Below are 17,734 nucleotides of genomic sequence, written 5' to 3'. Positions count from 1 at the left end.
TACATATATTCATTCTTATATTCATGTGTGTGTGTGTGTGTGTGTGTGTGTGTGTGTGTGTGTGTGTGTTATGTCTGTAAGAGCTTTTCATCTATAGTTAGTCGGACACTCACCTCCCAAACAAAACATTGGTTCCCTTCACAAGTCAATTTTCTTTTCATAGTACCAACTGTTTATGGGTTCCTCATGTCGTGCCTTAGGTGTTCATGTTAATCCTGGAGTAAAAAAAAGAAAAAAAAAAAAGGAAAATCAGACTAAATCATATTCTTTCTTCACCTGACACTCAGACAGGGTAATCAGATATTCCCCTTGGCACAGATTGTCAAATGAGACTTAAAAAAACAAACACTGGAAAATAAAACGAGATCCTCTTCCCGGAAGGTGTGTGTGTGTGTGTGTGGGTCTAGGTGTGTGTGTGTGTGTGTGTGTGTGTGTGTGTGTGTGTGTGTGTGTGTGTGTGTGTGTGTGTGTATGTGTGTGTGTGTGTGTGTGTGTGCAGGTAGGCAGCACCACACTACCACCTCGCTCTCATTCATTAGTAATCAGCAGACGAGCCGTGACTCCCTCATTCATTAACGACCTAAGTCACCAAAATGACAGTTCACTCATTCTGCTGCTCCATCATCAGTCAAGCGTCTTCCCTAGGCCATGACTTCAGTGTGACAGTCAGTCATGGATAAGTCTATGACTGATTTCTTCATCCTCATCCACCTGTCAATGAGGTGACTGTATGTGTGTGTCATTATCAGTCACCAGCAGTCCAAACCTGATTAAACCACACCAGTCACTTGACTGTCTACTCCTCCCTTATCAGTAATCATATGAGTCATGGTTAGAATCTCACTCATTATTCATCGTAAGAGAATATATATATATATATATATATATATATATATATATATATATATATATATATATATATATATATATATATATATTTTTTTTTTTTTTTTTTTTTTTCATACTATTCGCTATTTCCCGCGATAGCGAGGTAGCGTTAAGAACAGAGGACTGGGCCTTTGAGGGAATATCCTCACCTGGACCTCTTCTCTGTTCCTTCTTTTGGAAAAAAAAAAAAAAAAAAAAAAAAAAAACGAGAGGGGAGGATTTCCAGCCCCCCGCTCCCTTCCCTTTTAGTCGCCTTCTACGACACGCAGGGAATACGTGGGAAGTATTCTTTCTCCCCTATCCCCAGGGAAAATATATATATATATATATATATATATATATATATATATATATATTAGTATGGCACCATGGTCTCCCCTGATCTATCACTCCCTATAGTCTGGCGGGTCACGCACAGTGTGTGTGTGTGTGTGTGTGTGTGTGTGTGTGTGTGTGTGTGTGTGTGTGAGAGAGGGTAGTGTTAATGACCGTGTGCGTGTCGTATGAAGATCGACTGGTCACGGTCGCCCAGGGAAACACCAGTGAAGGAAGATCCTTGCTGTCAAAGGAAATGATCCCATAAGTCAAGCAGTCCACTTTCCATGCTTCGGATACGCTTGTCCACACACACACACACACACACACACACACACACCACAGCACATAGGAGGCTCTATAGAAAGTGGATCTTCGTGCATGGATTTAAGGGGAAACTCCTGTAATGAATGAAACACTACCTTAATGGAGTGGAACACAGGACGCATGTTAGGGACACCCTTCACGAAATGGGTTTAAGTCACTAGTGGTGTTTGCCCCAAGGTCCTGTTCTAAAATCATTACTTTTTTTTTAAAACAAATGACTTGTTTGGAATAACTTAGACTCGAATCTGTTTATATCTACGGATGATGGCAAGATCATGAAGAGAATGAAAGGCTAAGGATTGCATCTACTTACAAGGGGACCTAGACAAAATGTTGCCGTCTGTCACTATGATTTACCTGTAGAAACAGACAGTTCCGTAGGCTTTAGTGCGGTCGTCAAGCGTCTTTGTTTACAGACTTGCTCAAGTGGGACACGCAGGGACGACTGGCGGCAATCAATGTCTGCCACACACAGGGGAAAGGCATAAAACACATGCCACTCGTGGATTACTAAGGGGCGCCTCCCATCACGGCAATTGTCTAAGCACCTGAGTCTCATTTTGGCCTCCCCCAAAGTGTCGTATGTAGTTTACTACTAAAGATACCCTCTCTGTTATCGGTACGTAGCCTTAGAGTCCTGGCCTTCATCTACCGTGTCGACCACCACCGTGAGTGTCACACAACCATGAAATGCACGGGGTGGATGTGTTCCCCACCACCATCCTTTGCACCCGGACCTCCTCGCTTGGCATACATTAAAACTCACGAGGATGATCAAGTGCAAAATGAACATGAGGCGATATGCATATTAGAGCGATTGACTAGATTCGTGTATTTCTTTTTTTTATTTTTGCCACTTCGTGTGTAAAATGTCGAAATGAATCAGTGGTGGGCGATGCCAGCCTCTGTGGTTAGCGGTGGTCGCTCACAGTTTGCTGGTCTTCATTTGTAATTGCTGAACAGGAAGGGAATATGGAGAATATTAGTGAGTCCAAAGCGTATGCATAATCATATATTTATATATATATATATATATATATATATATATATATATATATATATAGGTATTACCGGAACCTCGAGGATATACCTCGTTTGAAAAGTCATTTTGGCTCGGCTGTATCACTGGGAGTACACACCAACACCAAAGAACTCAAAGGGCGTCCACATTTCCCTGATACTGGACGTAGTGCATCCTTAGGGTGCAGAAACCTATGAAAAGACGGTCGTTGGATAACACCAGGACTCTTTCTTAGCAGGAAGTCCTTGCAAATGATAGACAGACACTGACGAACATACTGTCAACTCCTGTATCAACAAGCGCTGTAATGTTCATACAGAGGAGGAGGAGGAGGAGGAGGAGAGAACAGCCAGTGTTGAACGTTCATAAGCCTGAACCGATGACATTGCTCGGTATGGGTTCACAGATATCAGCGAAACTGTGACAAAACTATGATGATTTATTCCCTGATGTGATCACCACATGTCAATAGACACGACAGACATAATCCATTCATTAATATAGCTGACAGAATTACACGCAGCTCGGTGACATGCATCCCAGATGAGATTTGACGCCGAACCATAAAATATTACAATCACTGTCCGAGATTTTCCCGCGGGGGTGCTAAGGAGAAGGTGCTTCGGTATGAACATCGTCTGTGAGCACAGCTACGCGACTGGGTTTAGTCACCAAGACGATGTCTGGTCATCAAGTCTAGCTGGGGTGGCACTGAGGTCGGTGCACGGAGAGTGTGAGTGTGTGTGTGTGTGTGTGTGAGTGTGTGGCTACACAGCAGTGCAGATGAGAGCCACGGGCACTAATCGTATACGAAGTCTACCTCCAGAACGGCGGGTCGAGGTGGGACGAGGTGAGTGGTAATAGGTAGACGGGGATAGATCGATAGAGAGAGAGAGAGAGAGAGAGAGAGAGAGAGAGAGAGAGAGAGAGAGAGAGAGTATACCAATGACAAAATATTGCCAAAAGGTAGTCTGAGGGCGGATCACCCATCGCGGACAGATAGAGACAAAGGAGAAGAAGAAGAAGAAGAAGAAGAAGAAGAGAAAGAAAGAGAAAAAGGTGAGGATAGAAAAAAAGAGAGCTGTGGCACGGGAAAGAGCGAGGGTGACTGAAGGAAGAAGATGATGATTCAGCCATTGACACGAGCATCAATAGCGCCCCTTTCAATCTCTCTCTTTTAGTTTCACGGTGACTGGTGCTCCACCGCACGCTGGTGCTCTGGCGCTGACACGATGGAGCACGTCCGGTTCTTCTGCGTGTGGTGGCATCTCACACGAGGAGAAATCTGGACATGACTGTCCAGTTGTGGAACTAAAAGGTTATTGAGATGGGACTTTATAGGACATAGGTGAATGATCGTAGATTGCATATCATTTCGAATTTTGTTTTCTGCGGTACTTTAAAAGTATATATATATATATATATATATATATATATATATATATATATATATATATATATATATATATATATATACATATATATATATATATATATATATATATATATATATAGCACTGGTAAGATGGCGTTCGTTCAGGTGCCTCTGCCATCTCGGCTATAAAAAAAGTAATCGCAATTCTTTGGCCATCAGAAAAATATAAAACTCGTGCGTATTTCATCAAAAGCGAGGAATTGAATATCTCCGCCTCGAGAATAAATAGATTTCTCTTCTCTACATTCATGAGTGAGCGTGTTTACTATGTACACGAGAGATTTTCCTGTTTATTCCCTTGGGACGACGATTCACGCCTTTTTAAACCGATTGTCGAAGATTCTCCAGAAAGGACGTTATACATGTGTGTGTGTGTGTGTGTGTGTGTGTGTGTGTGTGTGTGTGTGTGTAGCGCCGACCCACACGCGTCCAGCCAGTTAGTCATCCAGCCAATTCTTCCCCCTATTGAAAGAGCCACATCCCGCCCAGCTGAGCACCAGAGATGAATAAAGTGCACGCTATCCTTGGGGAAAAGACCGACCGACCCCCCCCCTCTGACGGAGGGAAGTCTTTCACCCGTGAACACAAAGGACATTTCCCCACATATTACCACGTTGAATACATCTCTCACTACCGTGGAAGTTGAGCCCGGTGTCTCCTGGGTTACGGGAAGGTGACGCCAACAAGTCGGCTCCTGTCCCCCAGCTGCTGTGGCGAGGAACGAGAGGGCATGTGAGGGTGGAGGAGGGACGACCCACGAGAGGGACACGTGAGGGGACAGAGAACCTGTTAGAAGGGTATAGTGGGTGAAGGGAGCCACAGGTGTATAGATGGGCAGGAGAGGAGAGAAAAGGGGGGGGGGGGGAAAGCGTGAGAGGAGAGAGTGAGCAGGAGAGATGCAGATAAGGAAAGGTGGAAAGGGGAAAAACGGGTGAAGCCAACACAGACAGAGGATATTTAGGTGAGGGAAGGAAACATTGAGAAATGACCCACGTGAGGGGAGACCCAAATGAGAGAAATTACGAAGCAACCAGAGGTCATGGAACCAAGCAAGGAACGTGTTAGAAAAGACGGTCAACAAGGATGTTCGTGCCACCAGACTGGTGTGTGGGAATGAAGACATTCAAGTGAAGGTAGTGTGCAAATGTCGACCGTATACGGAAGTTCAAATTTAAGTTTACGTGAGTTCACATGTGAGAGACAGAGACAACAGGAGGCCTGATTAGGCCCACGACTGGGTTATCTGGTCATCAAAAAGAAATGTTGAGAAAGCTTAAGAGATTGGGAGGTCCCCATGTTAGAAGAACTCCTCTTCCCATTCTCTAAAAATTGGGGATTACATATATGTGATGACATAGGTTTATATGTACTTCAGATATAAGGATGACTTATGGTAGACAGTTGTGGACGAACACTACCTGGATATAGCAGGAGAGAAGACTCTCTTTGCTCAGAAGAAGAATCATTTCGAAGCAACGCACTAGACAAGTTCGAGTCTTTCACATAAGACTCCGGTCACCACACCCCCATCATGGAGGAATGAACTCCGCACCACCGCTCCGTCACTGTGTTAACAGTGTCTTCGATTTTCTTCTGAGGACCTGGGCTCTATGTCTGGTGAATGTCAGTGCGCGCATGACGGCGCAAAACCCACACCAGCAGGAGTGTACCTTCTGCATGCGGAAAATGTGGTGAAGTCTTATACAAAAAGCCGGAGCAATATGCACAAAAAAAAAGAGAAGGAAAGTGTCAACAGCTTTCACTCAATGGCACCCAGACACATGGCTTTTGTGTGTGTGTAATGACTTTCTTGGTTCTTATAGTGAGCCGATATTTTGAAGGAAGTGCCGGATGTATGAACTCTCTCTCTCTCTCTCTCTCTCTCTCTCTCTCTCTCTCTCTCTCTCTCTCTCTCTCTCTCTCTCTCTCTCTCTCCCTCTTCCATTTCTCTTCTTTACCCCTCTAGCATCGCTCCTCCACCTCCTCCTCCTCCTCCTTCGGCCTCCAACCGTTTTTCTTGAGGCGTTGTTCACCCTACCTTAAGGGCCATCCCCAACTACCTGTAGGGCGGCGTTCTACTGGTCCTGTCTTCTCTTCTCTTTCCCACCCTTCTCTCCCATCCATAAATTCTCTCTCTCTGCTCTCTGCCTCCATTCCTTCCTCCATTCTCTTCTCTCCTTTTCTCTCTCTCTCTCTCTCTTATCCCATTTATTTTATCCTCTTAACACTACCCCTTCTTTCTCTCCTCCCTTCCGTTCTCTGTTCGTCTATGGCCTCTTCTAAAAGTAGTTCTCCCGGACACAATTAAAATCCTCATTTCTCTATAATGCAGGAGCGAACCATGGCCATATTTTTTTCCTTCTTCCTCATGCTGGTCCCCTTGCTGGCTTATCGCACGTGAGGGGTCGGGGCAGGTGTCTCCCCTTTTAACTGTCATCCTCAGAGGGCAGATCGCGACTCTTGGCATCATTTGTCACGGGGGTAACTACCTTTTTTCCCCTCTGCCTGTTTCCCCTCACGTTCCTAATGAATGAGGTGTCTGTAGGTGTGTGAATCTTCTAGTGATCTCTGTCTGTCCTCATTGGGTGGCCTGCTTTCTTTTGTTTTTCTTTCGTTGGTTCTCTGGCGTTCGGGGGTCACAACAGTTACATCAAACCTCCCTCCTCCTTCGACCTCCCCTTCGAATTTTCCGCACTTGCGTCTCTCCTTGTTGATATGTACGTTCACTTGTGTGCCCTCAATGCCATCAGCTGCAATTCCAGTAGTCTCTTCTCTCATATAACTCCCCATCTGTATTCCCCCTTACTTATGTTGGTCCCTGCTTATCTCTCCATTTACCTGTGCGTCTCCCCAGCAACTCCCTCAACACCCAATCCATATCTCCCCCATTTATGAATATCTATTTCTCGTTCGCTTCTGTAACATCCCAACTATATCTCTCCTCGAGAGATGTCATCTGTATCGCTTCTCACCCGTAATCACCACTTTTCTGTGTCTCCCAGTATAGATGTTCTTTTATATTCCTATTCCCTCACCCTTGAATCGTCCAGGGTACATACAAGTCCACTTCGACAAAATCCCCATCACTTTTCCTAAAGACGTAAGCTCCTCCGTACGTGGTACGTCCCAGTAAAGATAAACTACACTGATATTTCCCAGGTTCTCCTGTACGTGGAGCGGTCATTGCTCCTGGGGGGGTTTTGTGCCACCCGTCAGCTGCGGGTCCAATGCCTCGACCCAGTTCTTCACGAAGGAGACGACCTCGAGAGAATTATCGTAAAGCGTTCCTCCGCAAAGTGATTTAACGTTCACGTAAAAGCAACGGATGATAAATGTAATTAGATACCCTTCCGTTATCATCCTCGGGTGATATTTTTTGTCATCATTCACTCTGACGCTGGGAATGAGAAAGAGGTTTTCTTGCCGAGATGCGAGAGTCGTAAAGTTTTCTCAAACGTCAGAGCATCGGTGTTTGACGAAAACGAACAGTCGTGAGTGCGTTCAACGTCATGATAGAGTCAGTGGTGGTAGTGCTGTGTCGCTGCCCGTCGCGCCCATCACCTGAGCTGTGTCTGTGTTGCTGCCCTTGTCTCCCTTCATCCTAGCTGTGGCTGTGTCGCTGCCCTTGGCTTCCTTCATCCTAGCTGTGTCTGTGTTGCTGCCCTTGGCTTCCTTCATCCTAGCTGTGGCTGTGTTGCTGCCCTTGGCTTCCTTCATCCTAGGAGTGGCTGTGTTGCTGCCCTTGTCTCCCTTCATCCTAGCTGTGGCTGTGTTGCTACCCTTGGCTTCCTTCATCCTAGCTCCGGCAAGCCTCAGCAGGAGAAAGGGAGTGAGGTGCACACCGACAGGGGACCCAAGTTGTGCATAGCTGTGGTCTGATCAGGTAGAAGAGGTTGCAGTATATGGGTCCATCTGTCTCACATACACGTTGATAGATATATGTGTGTTTACATGTCAATCTATCTATTCGTGTTCTGACCTGCCCTTTTGATGTGCTCTGACCTTATCTTTTGGTGGGGTGTGGGTGGCTCTGACCTGACCTGATCGTGGGGTGTGGGTGGCTCTGACCTGACCTGATCGTGTGGTGTGGGTGGCTCCGACCTGCTCTGCAGGACACACGAAGCCGAGGGTGGTATGGGCGGCAGCAGCACGTTGACTAACACCACCCGCCCCAGAGCTCCCGCGCACGCCCATACACTAGCCCGACCCCTGGGACGGGCGTGCAAACGACAGGAGTGGCAAATTAATGATGCGGGAGATCATTAGCGGTGACCGCGGGCGTTTGGGCGTGGTGCGGGACAAAGGTGACCCCAAGCAAGCGCCCGGGAAACTAATTTAGCCACGCGGAATATTTGTACACATTTTTGAGGTGATGGTAATGGAGGCGGTGTGAGGGAGCAGGTGTCTGCCCTCACCTGTGTCTCGCTCTACTTGCGTGCTCCCCAGGTGGATCCTCCCCCTCATGTCTCCACTCGTAAATCTCACTTCGTCAATATCTCCCCTTATTTACACCTCATGTCGTCTGTTCTCCCCTTGCTTGCATATCCCCTCACATGATCCATCCTGACTAGTGTGGCCTTAGCTTGTCCACTCTGACATGTCTCTATCTCTCGGGGTGTCTCACCCACCCCCACCTCACTCCTCTCCTTCACCCCCGTCTACCCCAAGAGGCGTCTCTCCTCACTATTGTCTCTTCTTACCTCTCTCCCCTCACCCGTCAACCTGCATTAGTATTCCACAGCACCAGTACCTTCCCTCACCACACACACCTTCCCTCACTACATACACCTTCCCTCACTACACACACCTTCCCTCACCACACACACCTTCCCTCACTACACACACCTTCCCTCACTACACACACCTTCCCTCACTACACACACCTTCCCTCACTACACACACCTTCCCTCACTATACACACCTTCCCTCACTACACACACCTCCTCTCACTACACACACCTTCCCTCACCACACACACCTTCCCTCACCACACACACATCTTCCCTCACCACACACACCTTCTCTCACCACACACACCTTCCCTCACCACACACACCTTCCCTCACCACACACACGCATCTTCCTTCACCACACATACCTTCCCTCACCACACACACGCATCTTCCTTCACCACACACACCTTCCCTCACCACACACACCTTCCCTCACCACACATACCTTCCCTCACCACACACACCTTCCCTCACCTCACATCCCCCTCACATGTCTCTCAGCATTTTACCGATAAGCATGTTTGCACTTGATCGTCTCCACCTCCCCCACGTTCCCTCACACTCACTTCTCTCCTCATACGTCTCTCTCCTTGCATGTATTTCGCCTCATGTTTCTCCCTTCACCTCCGTCCTTTTTTAAACCCACGTTTCCCAAGGAACCTGTCTCGCCTCTCCCTTCTGTATCGTCCCCCCCCATCCTCAACTGTGTCTCTCCCATGGCAGCAACATCACCCCTCTCCCGCGTCTCCTCTCCCTCCTGTCTCGCCCCTCTCCTGTCACTCCTCTCGCATGTGTAGTTCCTCGCCTGGCCTTCCAATTAAGTGTTCCCCCTCGTTTATCTTTCCTCCACTGTTGTCTTCCTTTTGACCGTGTCTTATCTGTTTGGCTCCCTCATACGCGTGTCCTCTCACCTGCCTCTCCCCTAATCTGTGTCAACACTCACTTGTGTCTCACCCCTCTTGTCTCCCCTTATCTGGCTCTCCTTACGTGTGTTACCCCCCTCACTTATACTTCCCTGTTTAACCCCTCTTTCCCCACCCTAACTCCTTCCTTCCTTCCTTCTTCTGAATCTCTCTTCTTTATCTCTCTTCTCCTACGTCTCCTTGTGTATGCGTTTTATATCAGCTGTGTTTCCTCTCATTTTTCCCCTTGTTTATCTCCCGTCTTCTGTGTCTCCCTACGCCAGTTTTCCCCTCCCTTGTGTCTCACTACACCAGTGTCTCCCCTCACTTGTTTCCCCTCACTTGTGTCTCCCTCCACCAGCATCTTCCCTCACTTGTCCCTCCCCCCCCCAATGCTCTGTGTCTCCCCTCAATAGCGTCTCCCTACACCAGTGTCTCCCCTCACTTGTGTCCCTCCATGCCTCTGCCTCCCCTCACCTGTGTCTAACACCTCATCCCCTCGCTCTGATCACCCTGTAGTAAAACGTTCCAACAACTTTGCCTCGTTCATTTTCTACTAATGTAAAGAACTGGCAAATTTCTCCTCCCGTTCACAGTTAACGCGTAATAGACAGTCTTCAACATACAGTTAATCTTTGATACAGTCTTTTTTTTTCCCTCGAATGTTTGTAACTTTGAAGTACACGACCTTAATGAACGTACGAGTCAAGAGTCCAATAGCACAGTTATAAACGAACTACTGAAATGAACGTAAGGGTCATATATGGTGTTAGACTTACACTCTACATTTGGAAATGGTGTTCAGATATGTTTTTTTTTTGGGGGGGGGGTTCGAATTGTGGCCAGACCTTCACCAAGATGGCCTTAATAATCAGAGCAGTCGACGAGTCTAAAGTCGAAATAACCGACCCGAGGTGACCATACTAATTACCTGAATGCAGGTCGTCCCGGGTGAGTCAGTTTGCTATGCAAAGAGAAATACTGCTCATCCCGGCCCCTAAGCGGAGCCTTCAGGTACACCAGGATGTGCGTTCGAGGCGCTTCGACCACGCGTCTCACCAAGTCCAGAAGTGTGTGTGTGTGTGTGTGTATGAGTGTGGGTGTGCTTAGCTGCTCGTCTCTCCCTCATGGCTACTCATATCCGCTTACTGACACACCCTCACCACCCTCACCTCGCGTGCAGTATCTCCACACACCCTCACCACCCTCACCTCGCGTGCAGTATCTCCACACACCCTCACCACCCCCGATCCTCACGTGCAGTATCTCCACACACCCTCACCACCCCCGATCCTCACGTGCCGTATCTCCTCACACCCTCACCACCCTCGCCTCACGTGCAGTATCTCCACACACCCTCACCACCCTCACCTCACGTGCAGTATCTCCTCACACCCTCACCACCCTCACCTCACGTGCAGTATCTCCTCACACCCTCACCACCCTCACCTCACGTGCAGTATCTCCTCACACACTCACCACCCTCACCTCACGTGCAGTATCTCCTCACACCCAAACCACCCTCACCTCACGTGCAGTATCTCCTCACACCCAAAACCACCCCCGATCCTCGCACATACCTATGAACGTCCTCTGATTCCGCTGTCGTGATGCCCTTGGTATGAAAAAGAACTATATCTATGTAATCATTCTTACTAATCTCATAAAGCAGCGACAGCCCTCGGGCGCAGGAGCAGCCTGCATGCGATATTCCGTTTTATTATTTCCAGAACACGGCCCTGGCGTTCCCAGGCGGCCACTTGACAGCAGCACCACCTTCCGGGGTGCTTGGAGGTCATCACGGCAGAGCTGATGGGGATCGAAGAGGCATGAAAAATTCCTCTGGCGTTAAGGGCATGAGGTGCGTAGGTCATGGTGGTGGGTGGGGGGAGGAGGGTAGAATTCTGGGCTCTGCCTCAAGTTTGGTTTTCTGTTGTTGCTACGACTTCTGCGCTGACTGCCCACGTTACTTGTATAAGATCAGGCCGACAGTTTCTATGGTTTAAAGGTTTTGGATTCCCTTTCCCTCCCCTTGTAGGTGCTCTGGACGAAGGCGGTGTTTATTCTCTATCGCTATGACTGACTGACTCAAAGCGTTGCCAAGGAGGAGGTCGGGTCTCCCCAGCGAAGTCTCTTCGGATGGTCGAACAGCGCAGCAACGACTGATTCTCTAACCTTTTACGAACCTAAGTGTTATTTTCCCTTGCACACAAGACATCGACATTTACGTTATAAAGCCTGCGAGCGGAACGTACGTACATGAATACGAACTACGTTGTGGGCCTTGTAAATCGACGGACGAACACCAACTTAAAGGTTCGAAGTGCCTGTAATTCCACAGACGAGAGGGAGCATCTATATGTTTCAGAACCTTCTCATCCACCTTATAAGCCTCATCGAAAGACTACATCTACGCAAGAAATTGCCATCTCTCGAAAGACATGACGGTATATACACATACTCCACCACAGCTGGCCATCTGCTACAGGGAGGTGTACCACAGTGGCAGACAGATACGTGTGGACAGCATTCGCCACAAGTGTCGCCCCCATCAACTTGGACATCTGGTTTACCAGTCTGGTTGCCGCTTATCCGTTCATTATTCCGCTGCCAACACCTCCACACCTTAAAGATGGTCATCTCGTCCGCGTCATACAGGGATGCAACGGATGGGGCTTAGAGCGGCTCGCGCCTCTGTGTGTGTGTGTGTGTGTGTGGGTAAATCCAATGCTTGTGAGCAGAGATTATGACGGACCACCTCTGCCCCGTGACTTTGTCTTAGTGTTTTGGAGGTTTAGAATTAGATATTGAATGTCCTGCCAAGAACTACACTGCTGTGATTTTGTGAAATATCTTTTCGGGGGATTCACACACACACACACACACACACACACACACACACACACACACATACACACACACACACACACACACACATATAAATGTATGTATATATATATATATATATATATATATATATATATATATATATATATATATATAGAGAGAGAGAGAGAGAGAGAGAGAGAGAGAGAGAGAGAAGAGAGAGAGAGAGAGAGAGAGAGAGAGAGAGAGAGAGAGAGAAAGAAAGAGAGAGAGAGAGATAGATAGATAGATAGATAGATAGATAGATAGATAGATAGATAGATGGATAGATAGGTCGATAGAAAGATAGATAAACAGATAGACAGAGAGTACTTAAGTTGAACTTCTATAAAGATGATTCTATGCTTCGTTTGAGCCATCTCACTCATTCCTCTCCCTTCACTCTTCCAGCGGCCACAGGTAAGCTGACAACCCCTGTTATTTCGCCCTACCTATTTGCCTTTCCCACCACAGCGAGGTAGCGTCAGGAACGAACGAAGAGTGGCCTCCTCATTTGCATACCTCCACTCCCTAGCTGTCACTTTCAATGTACCGCTATCGAAGCTTGCCGTCCACAGCCGTGCCTCAAAGACCACTCGGTGATTTCCCTGGACGTTTTATATGTCCTGGTTCAAAAGGGACAGAAAAGCAGATGGAAGTGACCCCCACCTATCTATCTGTTAATCTATCTATCACTCATCTATCTAATAGACTGTTGGCACTTTTCGTGGCTGTGTGAGGTGTTGGAAGACAACCTTTGGATTATGATTATCGAAAGGGAAATAACTTTAAATCTTATATACGTCAATGAGAAGGAGGAGTAGATAATGTCAGTCGCGTATCCAAAGCAGATTATCTATCAACCGTATCTCTGGCGCTGCTTTCAAGCACTGCGATCGGTACTTCGCCTGAAGTCAAACGCTTCCCCACGAGTTCATATCCATTTCTGTGAGTGATGTAAGACACGTCCACCTTTCCTCTTTTTTTTCCCCCTACTTGCCCATATGTCTTCGTCTCCAGTTAAGATTTCATCACTGCATTAACTACATTTCCATTCCACCTATACATCCTCCACAGGGCTTTGTGCAAGACCTTTGTGTCTCGACGCTTTCATACGCTTTCATACGCTTTCTCCACTTCTTCTTTCGCACACGCGTCGTTCCCTCTTTCGCGCACGCGTCATTCCATCTTTTTCCTAAATTGCTACAAACTTTCACATTCACGTCCACCTAGGAAGGATCAGGCGTCACACCGCGCCCCAAATTCAGCACGTTTTTATCCAACAAGGCCTTTTTTTTTTTGTCTTCCACGCCTGACAGTTACCACACATTCCAATACTGTTCTTTGACTAACAGGAATTACGAAACCATTTCCAAAGTACTTCGATCCTATCCAAGTAATGCGACCCATATATATCTGTGTGTCTTTCCATCTTGCTCGAAACCCATATCCCTCTACATAGTCCCACACGAGTGCGTTTGTGATTTCTCGTAACTTTGGGCACAAAAGTCTGGTGTCTAACCTCTAATGTGGTGTAGGAGTTTAGCTGTGGTCGCTACAGGCTTTCGCAAATCTACCCAATAAGACTCAATTCTCGGATGATTAGAATCGGGGGATCGGACACACAGTCGGCCATCATCAAACCTGCGTTTGGCGGAATGTGTTATGGCCCACTTGATGAGGAGGTCGTCCAGCGTCTCTGGGGTGAGGAGGGAAAGAGAAGGGTTCGGGATTCTCAGATTTCAGGGGGATTTCCAAGCTTTGGCTGGCATACTGAGCTGCTAAAGGTGAAGATGTCTCACACGGTCTTCCACACCGTCTGTCTCTGTCTCTTCAGGCTTGAGTGAGTAATGTGTCCCAGTTTGATATTGAAGCTTTTTTTTTTGAGAGTAGTCAGCTTTCTCACTTCTGAGCTACCGTAAGGCAAGACAAAAGTATCTATACATATTCAGAAATATATGTATAACTTTTTATGAAAGCTTGACCCAAAATCTCACCATAGAAATCAATAAAAGGCGAAATTACGGAAAGCTTACACTTATTAAGCTCTCTTTAAGCTTATCTAACACCGTCTTGAAAATCAGGTCAGAGGTAATTCTATTATACTCAAAGCAGACCTAAGGGTGATGGAAGCTTATTCGTGAGTGATATGAGTTATGGATGGAAATCAGATACTTTCCAAGCTAAGCTGAGTAATTTCAAGACATCTATCGTCACATTTGCCTCAGTGATGAGACACTGTGAGTACTGAATTGTATACTGAAGGGTAATACACCTCTTTATTAACGTGTGGAGAGGGAACCTCAACAGGATACGATTTATATTTTATATATTCCACTTGTCCTTCCTGTTAGCTGTGGTGGTCGTTACCTCCCCTTGAAGTAATATGTTGAACTATTGATACCGAACAGATTACGATTTAATGTCGCTAGGTGGGTATTACAGTAACATTATTCACTGGTCTTTGTCGTCTGGATACGTGTGTAGCTATAAACTTAGGGGTGTGGTTTAGTTTCCCCTGTGTGTCCATGGCTATGTTGCTCTCTGCTTTTCTGAAGAGATCCTTGACTCTTATTATTGCTACACTTCTTGGCATCTGTTTTTTTTTTTTAACAATGCCTTGCTTGATGTAACAGATAAGCTCTCTCAGTCATCTCCTGTTACTGAAGATATGGCACCCCTTCTCGTGGAGTATGTGTGATGTCCCAGTTGCTGCATATCCCTAGTGTTATCCCTGACTCTGTCTCTATATTCAGTAGCTGATTGCTCCTCTTTGTATAACGCCTTGTCATATATGTTTCATTTAACTGTTGAGTAATGTCTGCCTTCGATCGTATAGCGTGTTGATAGCCTTTGTCACTGAAACTTGCGGGCCGAATTAATCTATTCGTCAAGCTGAATGGTAAAATAACAGGGAGAAGATGAGAAAATGATCAAGAAAGGGGAAACAGAAGCAGAAGGGGCCAAGAGTCATTTGTTCAAGCGGGCACCTGGACAGGAACACACACACACACACACACACACACACACACACACACACACACACACACACCTGCTCGATGATATAGATGATACATACATATATATATATATATATATATATATATATATATATATATATATATATATATATATATATACCTTTTCGTACCTTCCTGCTCCAGAAGCCCCTTCTACGGAGCTCCCGCAGTTCTTAAGCAGCCAACCACGTCCACCGGCTGGGACCACAGGTTAAGGAGTGTGCTGATGCTGTGTGTATGACTGTGTCAGAATGTCACGGTCATGACGTCAAGGACTTTCATGATTTGGAAGTAGCGCGTAAGGTCCTCATTTGCCACCGAGGAGTCCCTTCCTCCCCTTCTCTCTCTCTCTCTCTCTCTCTCTCTCTCTCTCTCTCTCTCTCTCTCTCTCTCTCTCTCTCTCTCTCTCTCTCTCTCTCTCTCTGATATCCATCTATCTTTCTATATCTATCTCCCCGACTGCCTCTTCCATTTCCCTAACCCCCCCCCCCTATGAAGGTGTGTGGCTCGCATGCAGGTGAGGGGAAGGCTGCGGTGCGCCTGCGGTGAGAGAGAGAGAGAGAGAGAGAGAGAGAGAGAGAGAGAGAGAGAGAGAGAGAGAGAGAGAGAGGAGAGAGAGAGCAGTGACCATAACGCCTGATTAAGCGACGCGGTGTCATCGAAGAAGGCCGTAACTCCGGGATCGCCAGCCACTTGCTCCAGCGACGCCCTTCCAGGCAGCAACGCCCTCGTTATCCAGCGGCCCTTCGAAGGGCGCGGGGCCTTCTTCCTCGCAGAGCGCACCTCTCGGAAAGGACTAGTTAAAAATTGAAGCCACAACACACGATGCCCGTCTTCCTGGTCTGCCTCGAATCGGTCTCCCGGGAACCCGCGGGCAATTCCAGGGGACTTTCCATGAGGTTTTAGTGGTTTCCAGCACCCGATATTGACCGCTGTGGAGACGAGGCATGGAGACCAGTTTGCCAGTGGGGGTCTCCCACACGCTTTACTAGATTATGCCTTTTCCTCAGGGTGACGTAACTTGTCCTAAATACTCCAAGGGGGGGATTAGCCACCCCTCGTATCAATTAAGTGTATGCTGGAGGGTCCTGAGAGGCCCTGAGGAAGGAGGAGGTGGGAGGTTTGGGTGGGCGCTGAGTGACCCAGACCCACCCGAGCGGCCTCGTCCTAAGGAGATGTTGGGAGGAGGGGGGTCAGATGTCTCACCCTCGGGTCAGCTCGTCTTATACCCGAGCCGTAAAGATTTTACGGGCGAGTTTAACTGCCATATTTCCCTAAGGCGACACACTTTTCAACTTTAATGGAGATGTACGGATGGAATTCACTCCCAGGGATGAGCAGATGCGGTTGGCTGATGAGATAGGATCGATGGTTGCTCGATCTTTGGCTTTATGAGCTCGTCGGTCCCAGGTGAAGGTAGCTAGTGATGAGTGGATCAGGGGGACGCAGGGAGAGAGGGAGGGTTGAGTGAGCGAAAGTGAAGGGGTGAGTGAGCGACAGTGAAGGGGTGAGCGAGAAGGGGTGAGCGAGAAGGAGAAGTAGGTGTTGAGAGGGACAGGGTTAGTCAGAGTGAGACATATGACGCTAACAGAAAGAAGGAGAGACGGGAGAATTTGGTGTAAATGGGAGTAGGTTTAGTGAGAGGTGGTGAAAGTATGACAAACTTAGTGTCAGGAGGTGAGGAACGAACAAGAGGAAGCCAGAGAATGAGGCAGGGAAAGTTAAGGAGAGACGGGTGGGGGAGAACCTAATAGTCGGGGGGGGGAACAAGGAGCAGGATTGACAAGGATGCGAAAAATACCATGCGAGTAAGGTGTAGGATTCCCAAGGATGGAAGGAAATTTGGGTGAGAGGAACTATGGGAGGAAGATAGAAGAGAAGAAAATCTGATGGCAACAGATGGGCAAAGTCGGATCAGAGAGAACGAAAAGGAGTTGAAAGTGTCTGACCCCCGATACAGTAGAGTGTTCGTGACTTGTCGTGGTGGGACGCCTAGTAATTTCAGTCGGCTGGCGAAGACACAGTCGGTATGAGGGTATGAGGAAGATTGGATGATAATGATCATACGACTCTTCAAGGTTAAATCGTCGTCTATTGTGACATCATGAAGTTCGAAGTCTCTTAACAACCCGGAGGAGGATGTCAGGGGTATGATGTTAGGGGACAGGGTGTTTGAGTGCTCATAAGTTGATGTGCATCAATCCAAGTCTTGATGTGGTTGTCGGTGA

The sequence above is a fragment of the Panulirus ornatus genome, chromosome 28 (genome assembly GCF_036320965.1).
Source record: "Panulirus ornatus isolate Po-2019 chromosome 28, ASM3632096v1, whole genome shotgun sequence".
Taxonomy (NCBI): Eukaryota; Metazoa; Arthropoda; class Malacostraca; order Decapoda; family Palinuridae; genus Panulirus; species Panulirus ornatus.
Note: the sequence above shows the minus strand (reverse complement) of the source record.